At 44.2% G+C, this 13,863-nt stretch overlaps 1 long non-coding RNA gene across 1 annotated transcript in view; it reads right to left on the bottom strand.

Annotated features, from left to right (window-relative positions):
• LOC125911697 (uncharacterized) overlaps positions 1 to 12,987 on the bottom strand; it is a 33,909-nt gene extending 20,922 nt beyond the window's left edge. Inside the window, exon 1 of the long non-coding RNA XR_007454416.1 lies at positions 12,810 to 12,987. This is a non-coding gene — a long non-coding RNA (uncharacterized LOC125911697). The remainder of the gene's footprint in view (positions 1 to 12,809) is intronic.
• Positions 12,988 to 13,863: the final 876 nt, after the last annotated feature.

Consider the following 13,863-nt stretch of genomic DNA (forward strand, 5'->3'; position numbering starts at 1 on the left):
CATTATAGAAAATATCTCTTTAATCACAATGGAATGAAACTAGAAAGCAATAACAAAGAAAAAATTGAAAAACTCACAATTATGTGGAAATTTTTAAACATCTTCTGAAAAAAAACAATGAGTGGAATGAGAAATCACAAAGAAAATTAGAAAATACTTTAATATATATGAAAATTAAAACATAATATGTCAAAGCATGTGGGATGCAGTGAAAGCAGTGTTAAAAATGAAATTTATATCTGTAAATAAACAATTCAAAATAGAAATAACAAATTCCACTTACAAAGCATCAAAAATAATAAAATTATTATTTAAACAAGAAAGCAAAGACTGGTGTAGTAAAACTACAAAATATTGCTGAACAAACTTAAAGAAGAGATAAATAAATGAAAAGTCATCCTTTGTTTACATCCTTTGTTATGATTTCAAAACTACCAAAAGTGATATAAAGATTCGATGAAATACCTGCAAACACTCCAACGGTATTTCTTTTTTTTTTTTTTTTTTTTGCCAAGATAGGAAAACCCATGTAAACATTCATGTGTAAATCTCCAGAGACTATGAATCACCAAAATGATCTTGAAAAAGAACAAAATTGGAGAACTCATACTTCCTGATTTCAAAACATACTATAAACCTAGAGTAATCAAAACAGCATAATACTAGCATAAGGACAGACATAAAGACCGATGGAATAGAATACAGAGCCCAGAAATCAGCCTTTACATATGTGATCATTTGATTTTTGACTAGAGCGCAAAGGCCACTTAAGAGGGAGTGAGCAATCTTTTCAACAAATGGTGCTGGGGAAACTGGATATCTGCAAGCAAATGAATGAAGTTTGTCTTTTACCTTAGACCATACACAAAAGTTAATTCAAAATGGGTCAAAAACCTAAACATATAATAGCTAAACCTATGAAATGTTTAGAACACAGCATAGGGCAAAATCTTCATGTTGAATTTGGCAATGATTTCTTGAATATGACACCAAAGGCACAGACAACAAAACTAAAACTAGACTAAGAGGACCTCACAAAAATTAAAATCTTTTGTACATCAAAAGAGACTATCAACTGAAAAAATAGCAACCTACAGGATTGAAGAAAATATTTGAAAACCATATATTGCTTAAGGGATTGCCATCCAGAATATATAAACAATGTGTACAATTCAGCAATACAAACAACCCAATTCCAAAATGGGCAAAGGACTTGAATAGATATTTCTCCAAAGAATATACAAATATTCATGAGCATATGAAAAAATGTTCAACCTCACTAGTTATTATTGAAATTTAAATAAAAACCATAACGGGACACACTTCACGCCCACTAGGATGTCTACTACCACAAAGAACAAAAAATAACAAATGTTGGCAAAGGTATGGAGAAATTACAACCCTTGTTCACTGTTAGTGGGAATATAAAATGGTGCTGCTTCTGTGACAACAGTTTGTTCCTGAAAAAGTTAAAAATAGAATTATCACATGAGCCAGGAATTCCACTTTCAGATATAGACCCAGAAGAACAAAAAATAGGCATTCAAACAGAAACTTGTACATCAATGTTCACAGCTGCATTATTCAGAATAGCTAAAAGGTGAAAACAATGCAAGTGTCCATTGTGAATGACTGAATTACCAAAAATGTACTATATACAAATAGTGTAGTATTTCAGCCTTAAAAGGAATAAAATTCTGATGCTCGCTACAACATGGATGAACCTTAAACATCATGCTAAGCGAGATAAGCCTGACACAAAATAACATTCATAGAGACATAAGTAGCATAGAGGTAACCAGGGCCTCAGTGGGGAGAGGGATGAGGGATTATTGTTTACTGGACACATAACATCTGTTTGGAATGATGGAAAAAATCTGGAAATGGATATTGATGATGGCTGCACTACATTGTGAAAGTATCTAATGCCACTGAATTGTACGCTTAAAAATGATGAAAATGGTAAACATCATGTTGAATATATTTTACTACAGTAAACAATGACCAAAAACACATGTCCACAAGTGTTTTGATATTTCTCCCTTTAGGAGGTGTAGGGAAATTCCCTTCAATTGAGTGTAGGCTGGATGTAGTGACTCATTTCTAACATGCAGAGTAACACAGAAGCGAGTTTACAATTTACAAGACTAGGTCCTAAAGAGCACAGCAGCATTTTCCTTGCTCTCTCACATGAATTTCTTCTCCCTCTGGGGGAAGTTAGATGCCATATCATAAGGGCACCCAAGCAGCATATAAAGCCCATGTGAGGGAAAGGTCTCCTGCCAACTGCCACGTGAGTGAACAATCTTGGAACAGATCCCCCACCCCAGTCAAGTTTTCAGATCTCTGCAGTCACTGCCAACATTATGATTGTCATTTCATGAGAGATCCTGAGCCATGATGACCCAGCCAAGAGTCTCCTGAATTCTTAATCTGCTGAAAGTGTGAAAAAAATAAATATTTATTTTAAGCCTTGGTGTTTAGGGGTAATTTGTTTTTTCAGCAACAGAACACATGCAAATTTATAGGTCATTTTCATATAATGTAATTACTGACATGGCTAGGTTTAATTCCACAATCTTGTTTTTGTTTTCTATTTTTTCCATCTGTTCTTTAATACTTAATTTCTGTGTTCTACTTTCCCTGCTTTCTTTTAGATTATTCAAGTAATTTTATATCTTTCATTTTATCTGCTCTGTTGGATTCTAGCTATAATTCTTTGTAATTTCAAGTGGCTTCTCCAGAGATTACAATAGGCATCCTCAATTTATAGCAGTCCATCTTGAATTAACATTATTACATTCATACAAAATATTAAAACTTTATAACAGTACAGTTCCAGTTATTCTCCCATTCTGCCCTTTGTGCTTTTATTGTCATGTTTTAATTCTAAATATATTATTAAGCCCATCAAATATTTTCATTATCGTTTTAAACAGTCAATAATCCTTTACAAGAAAATCATTTATTTTTTTCAATTTTTTTGTTTATTTTTGTGAGAGAGAGAGAGAGGCAGAGTGCAAGTGGGGGAGGGACAGAGAAGGAGACACAGAATCCGAAGCAGGCTCCAGGCTCTGAGCTGTCAGCACAGAGCCTGACCTGGGGCTTGAACTCATGAACCGTGAGATCATGACCTAAGCCAAAGTTGGACGCTTAACCGACTGAGCCACTCAGGCGCTCTACAAAAAAATTTAAAGCATTCTTTTATATTTAGCCACATATTACAATTTTCAGTGTTCTTTCTTCTTTCTTGTTAATCTGACCTTATATTTGGGATCCTATATATTTAACAACAACAACAAAAAAAAAAACCTCACAACTTTCTCTGATATTTTTGGTGGCATAATTATGATGGCCACAAATGGTCTCACTTATATGACTGACAAGGATGGGGTGGAAACAGGGTAGCTGGCATTCCACACAACTGCAAATCATGTCCTTAGTAAGCTCTCTTGACATCTCCTGGCCCTCTATTTAAGCTTCCTCTCCAACAAATGGGCTTCCTCCATAAGATGGGAAGATGCTTCTGGCAGCCCAGAGTCCCATTCTTCCAGCACTGTGACTCCAAAGGCACTGTGACCCTAAGGTAAAAGACAGTCTTTCCGCTGTCAACAGAAGAAAAATCCTGGGGAAAGACTCTAATTGGTCAAATGGACTACTTTAATATTCTTGAACAAATCAATAAAGCCAAGGAAATTGGGGTGCTCTGATTGGCCAGGTATGGGGCACACACCAATCTCTGTGTTCTGGAGAAGGCTAGAGAACCAGGTATGTTAACCAAACACGGAGGCAAAAAAAGAATCCTGCTGGACAGCCTAGGTGTAATGGCTACCACATTCCCAAGCTAAGTTGGAACCACAGGAACAGCACCCCATTTACCATGAATCACTTAAAATACACAGGGAATCAATCAATATCTGGTCCCTTGCAACCCCAGGATATGAGCACAGCAAGAGTCCCTGAGGGTTCAAACCTCTATCCATCTGCCTCCAAATACCAGACCAATGAAAGTGTCTCAATTCCTACACAAAGCAGCTCAGCAAACAGAAAGAGTTCAGGCTTAGCATCAGAGACCTGAATTTGAGTCTCAATTCTGCGATTCACTGGATCTTGGACAGATTATGTAACCTTTTTGAGACTTAATTTTTCCTCAATAGAATGGAGGAAATATTATCTACATCACAAAGTGAACACAAGGATTACATGATAAAAAAAAAAAAAAACTTACAATGTTAAACAAAGAGAAAAGAGCAAGAGGAGATATTACACATCCAGGTAGACAGTCCTATGAAAAATACCTACACACGGAAAACATCCAGAACCATGAAATTGACAGCACAGGTTGTCTTTTGGCAATGGGACTTGGGAAGAAAATGTGTCTGTCTGATCAAATTTCTTCCTATTTCTTCCAAAACCTCATACCTGGGAATTGAATTTTTGGTTCTCCACTTCTGCTATGACAATGCCCCTCCCCCTTGCTCCGGGCAATGGTCCTACGCAAGGTTCACTTGCCCAAATAAAGAACAATTTTAGTGTAAAGGGCAAGGATAAACCAGTTCTATTGCAAGATCAAAACAGTCTGCTATGTCTGTATCATAGATGCTCCCAACATAATAAAAGTATCTTCCTTTCACATCAAGAGGAGAAAACCTTCTCTTTCAACTTATGTCTTAAGATGAACTGAAATCCCTGATGTGGCAAATTCGGTGCTGTCTTCCTCATGTCCAGTCCCCCCTGGAGGGAGGGAAGTCAGACAGCCTCCTCTGGGATGTCACAGGCTCTGGGATCTCAGTCACTATGCATCCCAGTCACTATGAGGAAACACACCCCCTCTTCAAATACAGCTGCTCTCTCAGTCTCAGAAGCTGAGCTCCTGGGCCTGGGGTCCACCCTCTTCACAATCAGGCCCAGATCAGATACACCTTGGTTCCCCTGCCTTCCACACTGGGCCTCTGGTTTGCAAAGTCTTCTGTCCTTCCTCTGGTGTCCCATAACTGCTCCTCTGTGCACCTCATCCCAGTATCAACACAGTAATGCCATTCCCTAGTGATAAGTCTGCCGGCCCCAGGGTAACCTGAGCTTCCCAAGAGCTGGGACTGCGTCTTAATTATATAAACAAAAGAGAGCCAGACACATAGAGACTCAGATGTTGAAAGCAGTAATGAATTCATGAGTGGATAAATGGATGGATGGATGGATGGATGGTTGGCTTTTATCTCCAAGTTCCCAGGTTCTATCCTACTGCCTACAAGTTCCTTCAGTTTGTTCTCAGCACCCTCTTTCTGCCTCCTAACTAATGATAAAACATCCATCTTCCTCCATTGCCTGGTAGGACCCAGAGTTGCTCATGGCTTCAGGTTCTCCCTTCTGACTCTCAGGAGCTTCGCCCCCGCTGAGGCTGCTCTAGCCAGGACACACTGTCAACTTGGCTTCCTTCCTTCCTGAAGCTCCCTGGACAGCCAGCTCCCTGCTCACTTCCACTCCCTGCCATAAATGGCTCTGAAAATCCCCTTGGACATCAGAGTCATCCTGTCCTTCTTGTCTGAAGATTTTTGAGCTGCAAACAAAGCATGATTTTGTTGTCTGGGGAGCATGGTACAGTTCCAGAGACAAAGACACCTTTGGGTTCAGAGACTACCTTTCTGCCTCGCTAGCTGGCTGAATCCTACAACTCACTAGCAAAATCTCAGTTTTATCATCTACCAAATGAGGGCAATTTTATCCTCTCACAGGGCTATTTTGAGGATTAGAGAAAATGATGGTAGAGTACACGACCTGGTATATAGTAAGCTTTCGATAATGTGTTCCCTTCTCTGGCAAAAGTAAGTCTCCTCTAGCCAACTACTAGCCCACTGAACAACAGCCCCCCAGCCTTCTCTGCCCTTGGTGCCTCAGCGGCTCCATCAGCCTGCTGTCTGCTCCTAAGACTCTCTGTGGACTTTAAAGATTTGTTAAAGTCTTAAAGCAAGTGGTAATTCTTACTACAGTATATGGCTCCATTTGACAAGAGTAGACTGAGGCCTAGGGTCATCAAGTACTAAGGCCAGGTATTCTTCCTCATTCTCATTGGTCTTCCTCCCCTTGAACCCAGACTGGCCCTGAGACTATGCAACTGGAAGTCAGCAGCAGTAAGGCTGTGCCTGCCCAGGAAGTGGAGAGAAAGCAGGAACTTCTTCATTCTCAGAACACTGGTCTGCAGAGGCTCCCTCTGGGAGGGCAGCCACCTGGACTGGCCACATAGGGAAACGAACTCCAGTCAACAGCCGCACTTGCACTCCCAGCGGACAGCCGGCACCAACTGCAGGCCAAGGGATGTGCCACATCTTAAATGTCCCGGCCGGCCGGCCGAGCCAGCCGACGCCAGGTGAACCAGACGAACTCACAAAACTGTGAAATAATACAAGAGCTGTTTTAAGCCACTGCGTATCAGGGTGGTTTGTTGCAGAGCAAACAGGTGCCCAAAACAAAAGCATGGATGACAAAGGTCACATACAGCTCACGTCTGGACCGCCCCCACGTCTGGACCGCCCCCTCTCCGAAGCCGTGTCCAAGCCGTGTGGGGAATTTGGCAGCGCTGACAAGCCTCCCTCCCCCACAGCTTGCCAGCACTTGGCTGCCTTGCCCTCCACGGGCCACAGAGCCAAAAGTGGGGTTCTATCGCCCCCTTGCTGAGCAGAGCCGGCACTGCGCAGAGCTCCCTGCCCAGCCCGCCTCCAGGCTGCCATCTGCCTTCCCTCGTGCTGGACGGGCAGCCCACCCCAGAGGCCTCCCCCTGCCAGGAACACTTCGCTGGGAGGCAGGGGCCTGCGGCTGTAGCAGTCCCAGCTGCCAGACCAGCAAGCTCCTTGTGCTCACTAGGGCTGCCAGTGGGATTTGAGAGAACAGCGGGAAGCCTTTTCCTGATAAACTGGGGAGATGGAAAGCGCGACTGGCGGTGGAGGGACCGCCATCAATCTGAAAGCCTGTCAATTGGGGTTTGGCCAACAGACAGTGGCCTTTCCCATGCCAGGATGATACCCCACACGGCCCGGTGGGGACAGTCAGGGAAAAAGAGTGGGACTCAGGAGGCTGAGGGCTCAGTCAGCCCCTGCCCTTCTTCCCACAGGGAATGCTGCCCCCCAGCGAAAATTCTGGATTTCTTTTACTGTGATAAAGTATACCTAACGTACAATTTACCATGTGAACCCTTTTCAGTAGCACATTTGAGTGGTACCTAGTATATTCATAATGCTGTGCAACCATCACCGTCATTCATCTCCAGAACTCTTCATCTGCCCACACTGAAACTCCCCTCCCATTAAAACAGTAACTCCCCAGCCCCTCCCCCAGCCCCCTGGCACCCACCTTTCCACTCTCTGTCTCTATGCAGTGCCTGTATGAGGCACTCTAGATGCCTCATAAGTGGAATCCTACAGTATTTGTCGTTTTGTGACTGGCTTATTCCACTTAGCATAACGTCTTCAAAGTTCATCCATATTGTACACGTGTGAAAGCTTCCCTCCTTTCTCAGGCTGAATGGGTTCACCACATTTTGTTTATCTATTTATCCACTGATGGACATCTGGCTTGCTTCAAGCTTTTGGCTATTATATATAATCTGTTAGGAACATGGGTACACATATATCTGAATCCCAGCTTTCGCTTCCTTCCAGATGCTTTTTAAAGTACTCTCTTTCCCTCTGTTGACTATAACATTTAGAGATGTAAGTACTCCTACCTGCCTACCTGGCTGACTTGAGATTAAGAGGCCTCACTCCTAAACCTTTTGTCCTGACCCATCAAGTAATAATAACAGACATTTATAGAGCAGTTATCCACATGTCACTGCTTTACAAATACTTTAATTCCTACAACAACCCTGCAAAGTAGGCATGGCCTTCCTACTAAGTCCCAGAGAGGGCACAAGCTTTGCTAAGGTCACCAGCAGCTAGCTGTGAGTAGCAGAGTTAAGACTTACAGTCAGGGCCGTGTGAACCCCAATTCCACAGCTTACAGCTGCTGAATCTACTTAATGTAAAGAAGCCCATCTTCTGGGGTACACTCTTGTCCCCCAAGCCAGAACCTCAGTACTCCTTCTCCACCACATTTGATCTTACTCCCTCCCTTCTGGACCCAAACTCAAGCAGTTTTTCCCCCGGAGGGGGGCTATGTGGTTCACGAGTGTCCCTCCCAGGTAAGCGCCAGTCCTGAGCCGGCCCAAGGCACCCTTGTAGCTAAAGCTGTGTCCCACACAGCTTTCTCTGGTTCAATCTCTTGACAATAGTAGGGGTAATGGCCCTGGAAGTAGCTTCCAGGGATGTTATGGGAAATGAGAAAAGAAAGCCTCTCCCAATCAGCTCTACTTGTTCCCACCTCTCCAGCAGGACAGTGTCTCCTGATGGGTGACTTTTACCAAGAGGCAGAACCCCTGCAATTACCTGTGGGCAGCCCAGGCCCCCAGCCCTGCCCCGTGCTTTCAGAGAGGGCAGGACAGGGTCAGATGGGTCCCAAGACCTAGCTCCAAAGAGTCAGAAGGAAGAACCATCATAGTCTTCTGTGACACGGGCACTTTGCTCGACCTGACTCAGCTCTTGGTGTTCAGCTTATCTTGGCCAGAACCCTGGTGGGAAGAGAATGGGAGGTGGAGGGGAAGATGCAGGCACCCAGTCACTCTGAATCTCCACTAGGGAGGAGAAAATTCACCTGGGAGAAAGGCTGAACCCTGTGCTACAGTGGCGGGACAGCTCAATAACTTGAGGTGGACTCCAGACACCACCATCAGGTCACCTAACAAAGCCCCACAGCAAAGAGCCAGAATTCCCACTCCAAAGAAAGTATTTAGTGCTGAGACAGTGGGATAACTGGAGGTGAGGGCAGATCCCTGCAGGGTCCTAATGAGATGGATGTGAACGCTATCTGCCCTGTCTCAGGCAATCTGAAAACCACAGAAGTTCAGAACCATCAACCTTCAAGTCATAGATCTTTCACTGGATAATTTCAGGGAGTCCATGAACCCTTAAACCCAAACAAAATGAGGTGCTGTAGGGTTTTTTTTAGGAGAGTCTACAGAGAATTGCTTCATGAATGAGCAAAGTGAGTCATGATGCAGGAAATGTCCAGAGGTGCTGGTTGGTCTAGTCCAACACCCCTTCCATGCTAGCAATAAAAAAGCTGGGTTCCAGAGAGGGAAAAGAAGGGCTTGTCCACAGACACACAACACACTGCACAATAGAGGTGAATCTGCCCCCGCCCCACCCAGTCTGTCCTTGGGGCAGCTCTGTGACCTCTCCACAGCTCAGACAGGAGAGGAAGTTGAAGAGGAAACATGGGGGTTGTGGAGAGAAGGGCCCAGCAACCCCCATCTCCAACAAGGAGGCAGTAAGAGGGAAAGAAGCCGCTGCACCATTTAAAGTGCAAGAGAAAACCTGAAACATGGTTTTCAGCATGTTTCTTGTCATCAACCCTGTCATCAAAAAAATAGTCTGTTATTCCCAAATGGGAGAGGCACTGCTCTGTCTCCACTGAGAGCAAAGGAGAAAGATGGGACTTTAGCCAGAGGACAGCAGAAGGAAGATCAGGAGGTGTCCAGGAGCGAGAGTCTTGCTTTGCCCTTGACTTCTGAGACCAGCCAGAAGTCAGGCCTCCTCTGGCCTCAATATCTCCCCCTGTATATGAAAGACGTACCCAAGGTCACTCTCAAGTAACTGCTTCTGTTTCCAACAGCCTGTGGCTCCTGGTGAGTATGTGAAATCACTCCTGCTGCTGAGAATGGAAGGAGCTGGGGGCAGCTCTTCTCAGCCCTAGCCAGCCTCCAGGAGCCTATGGACATGCCTTTCAAAGGCAGGTCTCTCCTCATCCCCTCCCTTCCACCTCCACCATACACATGACTTTGTCTGCTTTAAAGGAGCTTTTGGGCGATCTGCCCAGAGCCCAAGCCTTGCTAGCTAAAAGTCTAGGGAGAAGAGGGAGAGAGGGGCTCCCAGGATCTCCCTCTGGGGAGCTGATCAAAAACTAACTGGCTTTCCCATGCCTGCACCACCTTGTTTTCTTGGGGAAATGGCTAGTGGAGAGAGCATCCCCAACTGGCTGAGTGTTCTGACATCAGTAGCCATTTTAATTTAATTCTCAGGGTCAGGGGAGCTTTGAGCTACTGTCGCTATGTTTGTGTGGCTCCACATGACCTTTGGAGGCCAGCTGGGCCTACTGAGTAAGGACACTGGCTCCAGACAGTCCTGAGGGAGGCCAAGGGGTGGGAAGCTCGGACCACTCAGGATTGAGGCAAACTCACATCTAGAGGAGGAGGAGCCACTGTCCGCCTCCCTGCCCTCCCCCTGGCAGCACTGTGCCACGTTTGACTGAAATTTAATTAGATTGTAATGTAAGCAGGAATGAGCAAGGACTCTTAATTGAAAATTACATTTCCCTCTCCATCACAGCTCACAGACTTGATGCTATCAGAGCTTCTGTAAACATGGCTAGCACCCTGCAGAGCAGGCCCCCAAGTCCCATCCCTGGCCAGAGGCCAGCACCCCTTCCTGTACTGCAAGGCTGCAGGCAGGCCCAGTGGAGAAATCACTTGCTAGGGAAAGCCTTAGCTGAGACTCTTCAGCTTTCCTCTGCTCCTCCCAGGTCACCCTGCCTCCTCATCACTACAGACATGCTGAGTACCAGAAGCAGGAAGAAATAAAACCATGGGGAGCCCCCTACATGCATTTTCACATTTGATCCTCAGATGGTTTCTATTCTTTCATATCCATTTTACAGGTAAGAATATTGAGGCTCAGAAGCTAGACCACTCTTCTGTCTGCCTTGGTCACTGAAGAAGCTAGGATTTGAACATAGAAATAACTACCTCCAAAGCAGATGACAACCTTCCTTCCACTGCTCTGATGCCCCCCATACTGTGTCCTTGGTAAGACACACTTCTTGGAGCCAGGTGAGGGCAGAGCACTATCTAGTAAAACAGCTTCCCAACCACGGCAGATTGATCCAGAAGACACCTGACCCAAGAAAGGCTGTGCAAGGCTCTGTCCCTAGTGTATGAATTTTGAGAGGACAAATACAGAAGCTGGGTGTTGTTACTGGCAGTGGATCGGGTTCTACCACCATCAGCTGCCAAAACCTAGGAGCTGGCCTCTAGTGCCCCCTTTACTTCTCCAGAATGCTCCTTCACTCTTCCAATCTATTTTGGGATTTGGGAAGGGTTTGTTTGCTTCCTTGTTTCGTTCAAAGTAGATTTCTGTTGCTTGCAACCAAAGAACTTTATTATGCATCTGAAGAGATCTGAAAAGGTATATAGACAAAAGGCCTCTGGCATTTTTGCTCCACCCAGTTGCTCAAAGCTTACTCTTCCCCATCCTCAATACTCACTTCCTCCAGCTAGGCCCGTCTCCTCTGCTCAAGCTGAGCCCATTCAGGCCCAAGCCACTTTTCTGCATACAGCGCCCTCCCTACTTTAAACTCCACTTTTCCTCAAAGCAAAGAAATTCTACCCACTTTTCCAAGATACAACTCAACCACCTCAGCATACTCTGAACAATTACAATACTGACAATCCAGAATAATAATCAAACCCAACATATGATGCCTTGTATTGCTACTGACTTAGTTCATAAGGCTTTTGATCATAGAAATCTCATATTGCCCTGATGTTATAGAACAGAAAGGGCTTAGCACAGGCTGGAAGCAGAAAAAAATGCACTAAACTGCTTGCAAGGATGGCCTGGCAGAGACTGCTTCCACTTGCTCAAAAACTGCTGCATTTTGCAGCTATACTGCACATCCCAGTCTCGTGGTGCTCAGGCACAGCCATATGACGGTGTTCCAGTCAATGAAATGTGAGCAGGACTGAAGTATGCATTTTCCAGCCCAAGGCTTTAAAGGAGCAGGTATGGCCACCCACATCCTTCCCCTTCCTTTGGCTACATGCAGAAATCGAGTCCCTCCGTTCTAAATCATTGTGTGGAAGAAGTCTCCTGCCAATAAGAACACCTGCTCCAGAAAATTATATAAATGAAAAATAAACTTCTATTGTGTTTGATCTATCATACACTTTGTGGTCTATTTGTTAGAGTAGCTAGCACTACTACCTGTTACAGATGGTGATCAAAATGACACTGGAGAAAATAATGGTGTTTGTAGTGGTGATGATTGTGAAGATGGCCACGGTTATGGGGCTGTGGTAATAGTGGGAATGTCAGTGGTGGTGGTAGTGATGGTAACAGTGACAATTTTAATGACTATAAAGATGGGGCTGATATCATTAATGACTGTGATACTACTATGGCAATAATAATTTAATAGGCTGCTGATAAAGACTTTCCCTGTTACCACAGAACTAGGTCCTAAAGCTAAAGAAAAAGAATCACTAAGTTCACCCTACTTAAACCAATATTCTCTATTTGGGGAAAATATAACCGTTTTATATTGATACCCCATCAAGTTGTGTCTTCAATATTCCAGTTACATCAGGAATGGGAACAGAGGTGATTCCTTAACTTTTTACAAAATGTTTACCAAGTGCCTACAAAATTCCAAGTCACATATTGAGGGGAATAACGTTGACAGTGACCACCATGGTGAAAATGATAATAGTTCTTGAGGGTCTCAGATGCCTGGAAGAGTCTGAGTTCCCTCTGCCCTCACTGTACCCCAGGCCATCTTCCCCTGTGATCAGGCATATCTGCTAGGATACTGGAGTGCTCAGCAGTTAATAGAGACCCATTTTAATAAATATTAAGCAAAGTAGATGTTCATTGCTCACCCACGAAAACATCCAAGTCAGTCACCTAGGGGTGGGAAGGGTTGGTGAGGTTGGTGAGGTACCTCACCTCATTAGTCTGTCCACCTCTGGTTCTGCTATCTTCATCACATAGCTTCCATTTCAAGGGCAGCTCCCAGGCTCAGGTCCACATCCAATCCCTTGGAAGGAAGAAGAGGAAAGGGAAGCCATGAACCTTCCTTTAAACAGAAACACCCCCCAAAGCTGCAGGTGCTATTTCCACTCAGATTCCACTGCATAGAACCTGGTCACTTGGCAACACCCATTACCAGGGAGGCTGGAATGTCATCTTTAGTTGGGTGGCCACACAACCGGTGAGAAATTCCATTACTGTGTAAAAATGAGAGATGACTACTGGGGAATAGCTGTCTCTGCCACACAGTGGTGGCTCCATTAGTCAATGGGATCTTTTAAAATATATAAATTGGATCTTGTCACCCTCCCCCAAATTAAAATCTTGTTATTCCCTTAGAACAAACTCCAATTCCCCCACCATTGCCCACAATGCCCTATAAGATCTGAGGACACCTTCCCTCATTCAAACCTCATTTTATATGTCACTCTTCCTTACTCATAATCCTGTGCCCACATTGGCCACATTCTGTGAGATTACTGTAACATCTAAATTCCTTGCCATGTTGCAGATTTTGGATTTTCTGTTCTCTCTGCCAAGAATGTTTTTCTCTCAACTGTGCTCATGGCTGGCTCTTCCTAATGTTGTGAGTCCAGAATAAATGGAAGCTCCCTACATAGGCCTTCCCTTGTCATCCTGTGTAAGCTAGACCCCCACCCACCTGCCAAAGTACTCTCTACAATGTCACTTCATACGTTTTTCAGGACTCATCACCAATTGTAATATCTTGCTTATTTATTTGTTTATTTATTTATTTATTTACGTAAATATATAAATTTACAGCTTTTCCCCACTGGAAGATTAGCTCCCTGAGGTCTGGAACCCTGTCTTGTGTTTTCACTATAGAATCCCTATAACTAACATGTGTACGGACTCAATAAATATTTGTTAAGTAACACTTATTTTCCAGGGCCTCCTCCTTCCTTTCTAAGACTAACTGTCAATCCGTATTCATAATCATCCCTGAAAA

Source organism: Panthera uncia (assembly GCF_023721935.1).
Source record: "Panthera uncia isolate 11264 chromosome C1 unlocalized genomic scaffold, Puncia_PCG_1.0 HiC_scaffold_3, whole genome shotgun sequence".
NCBI classification, from domain to species: domain Eukaryota; kingdom Metazoa; phylum Chordata; class Mammalia; order Carnivora; family Felidae; genus Panthera; species Panthera uncia.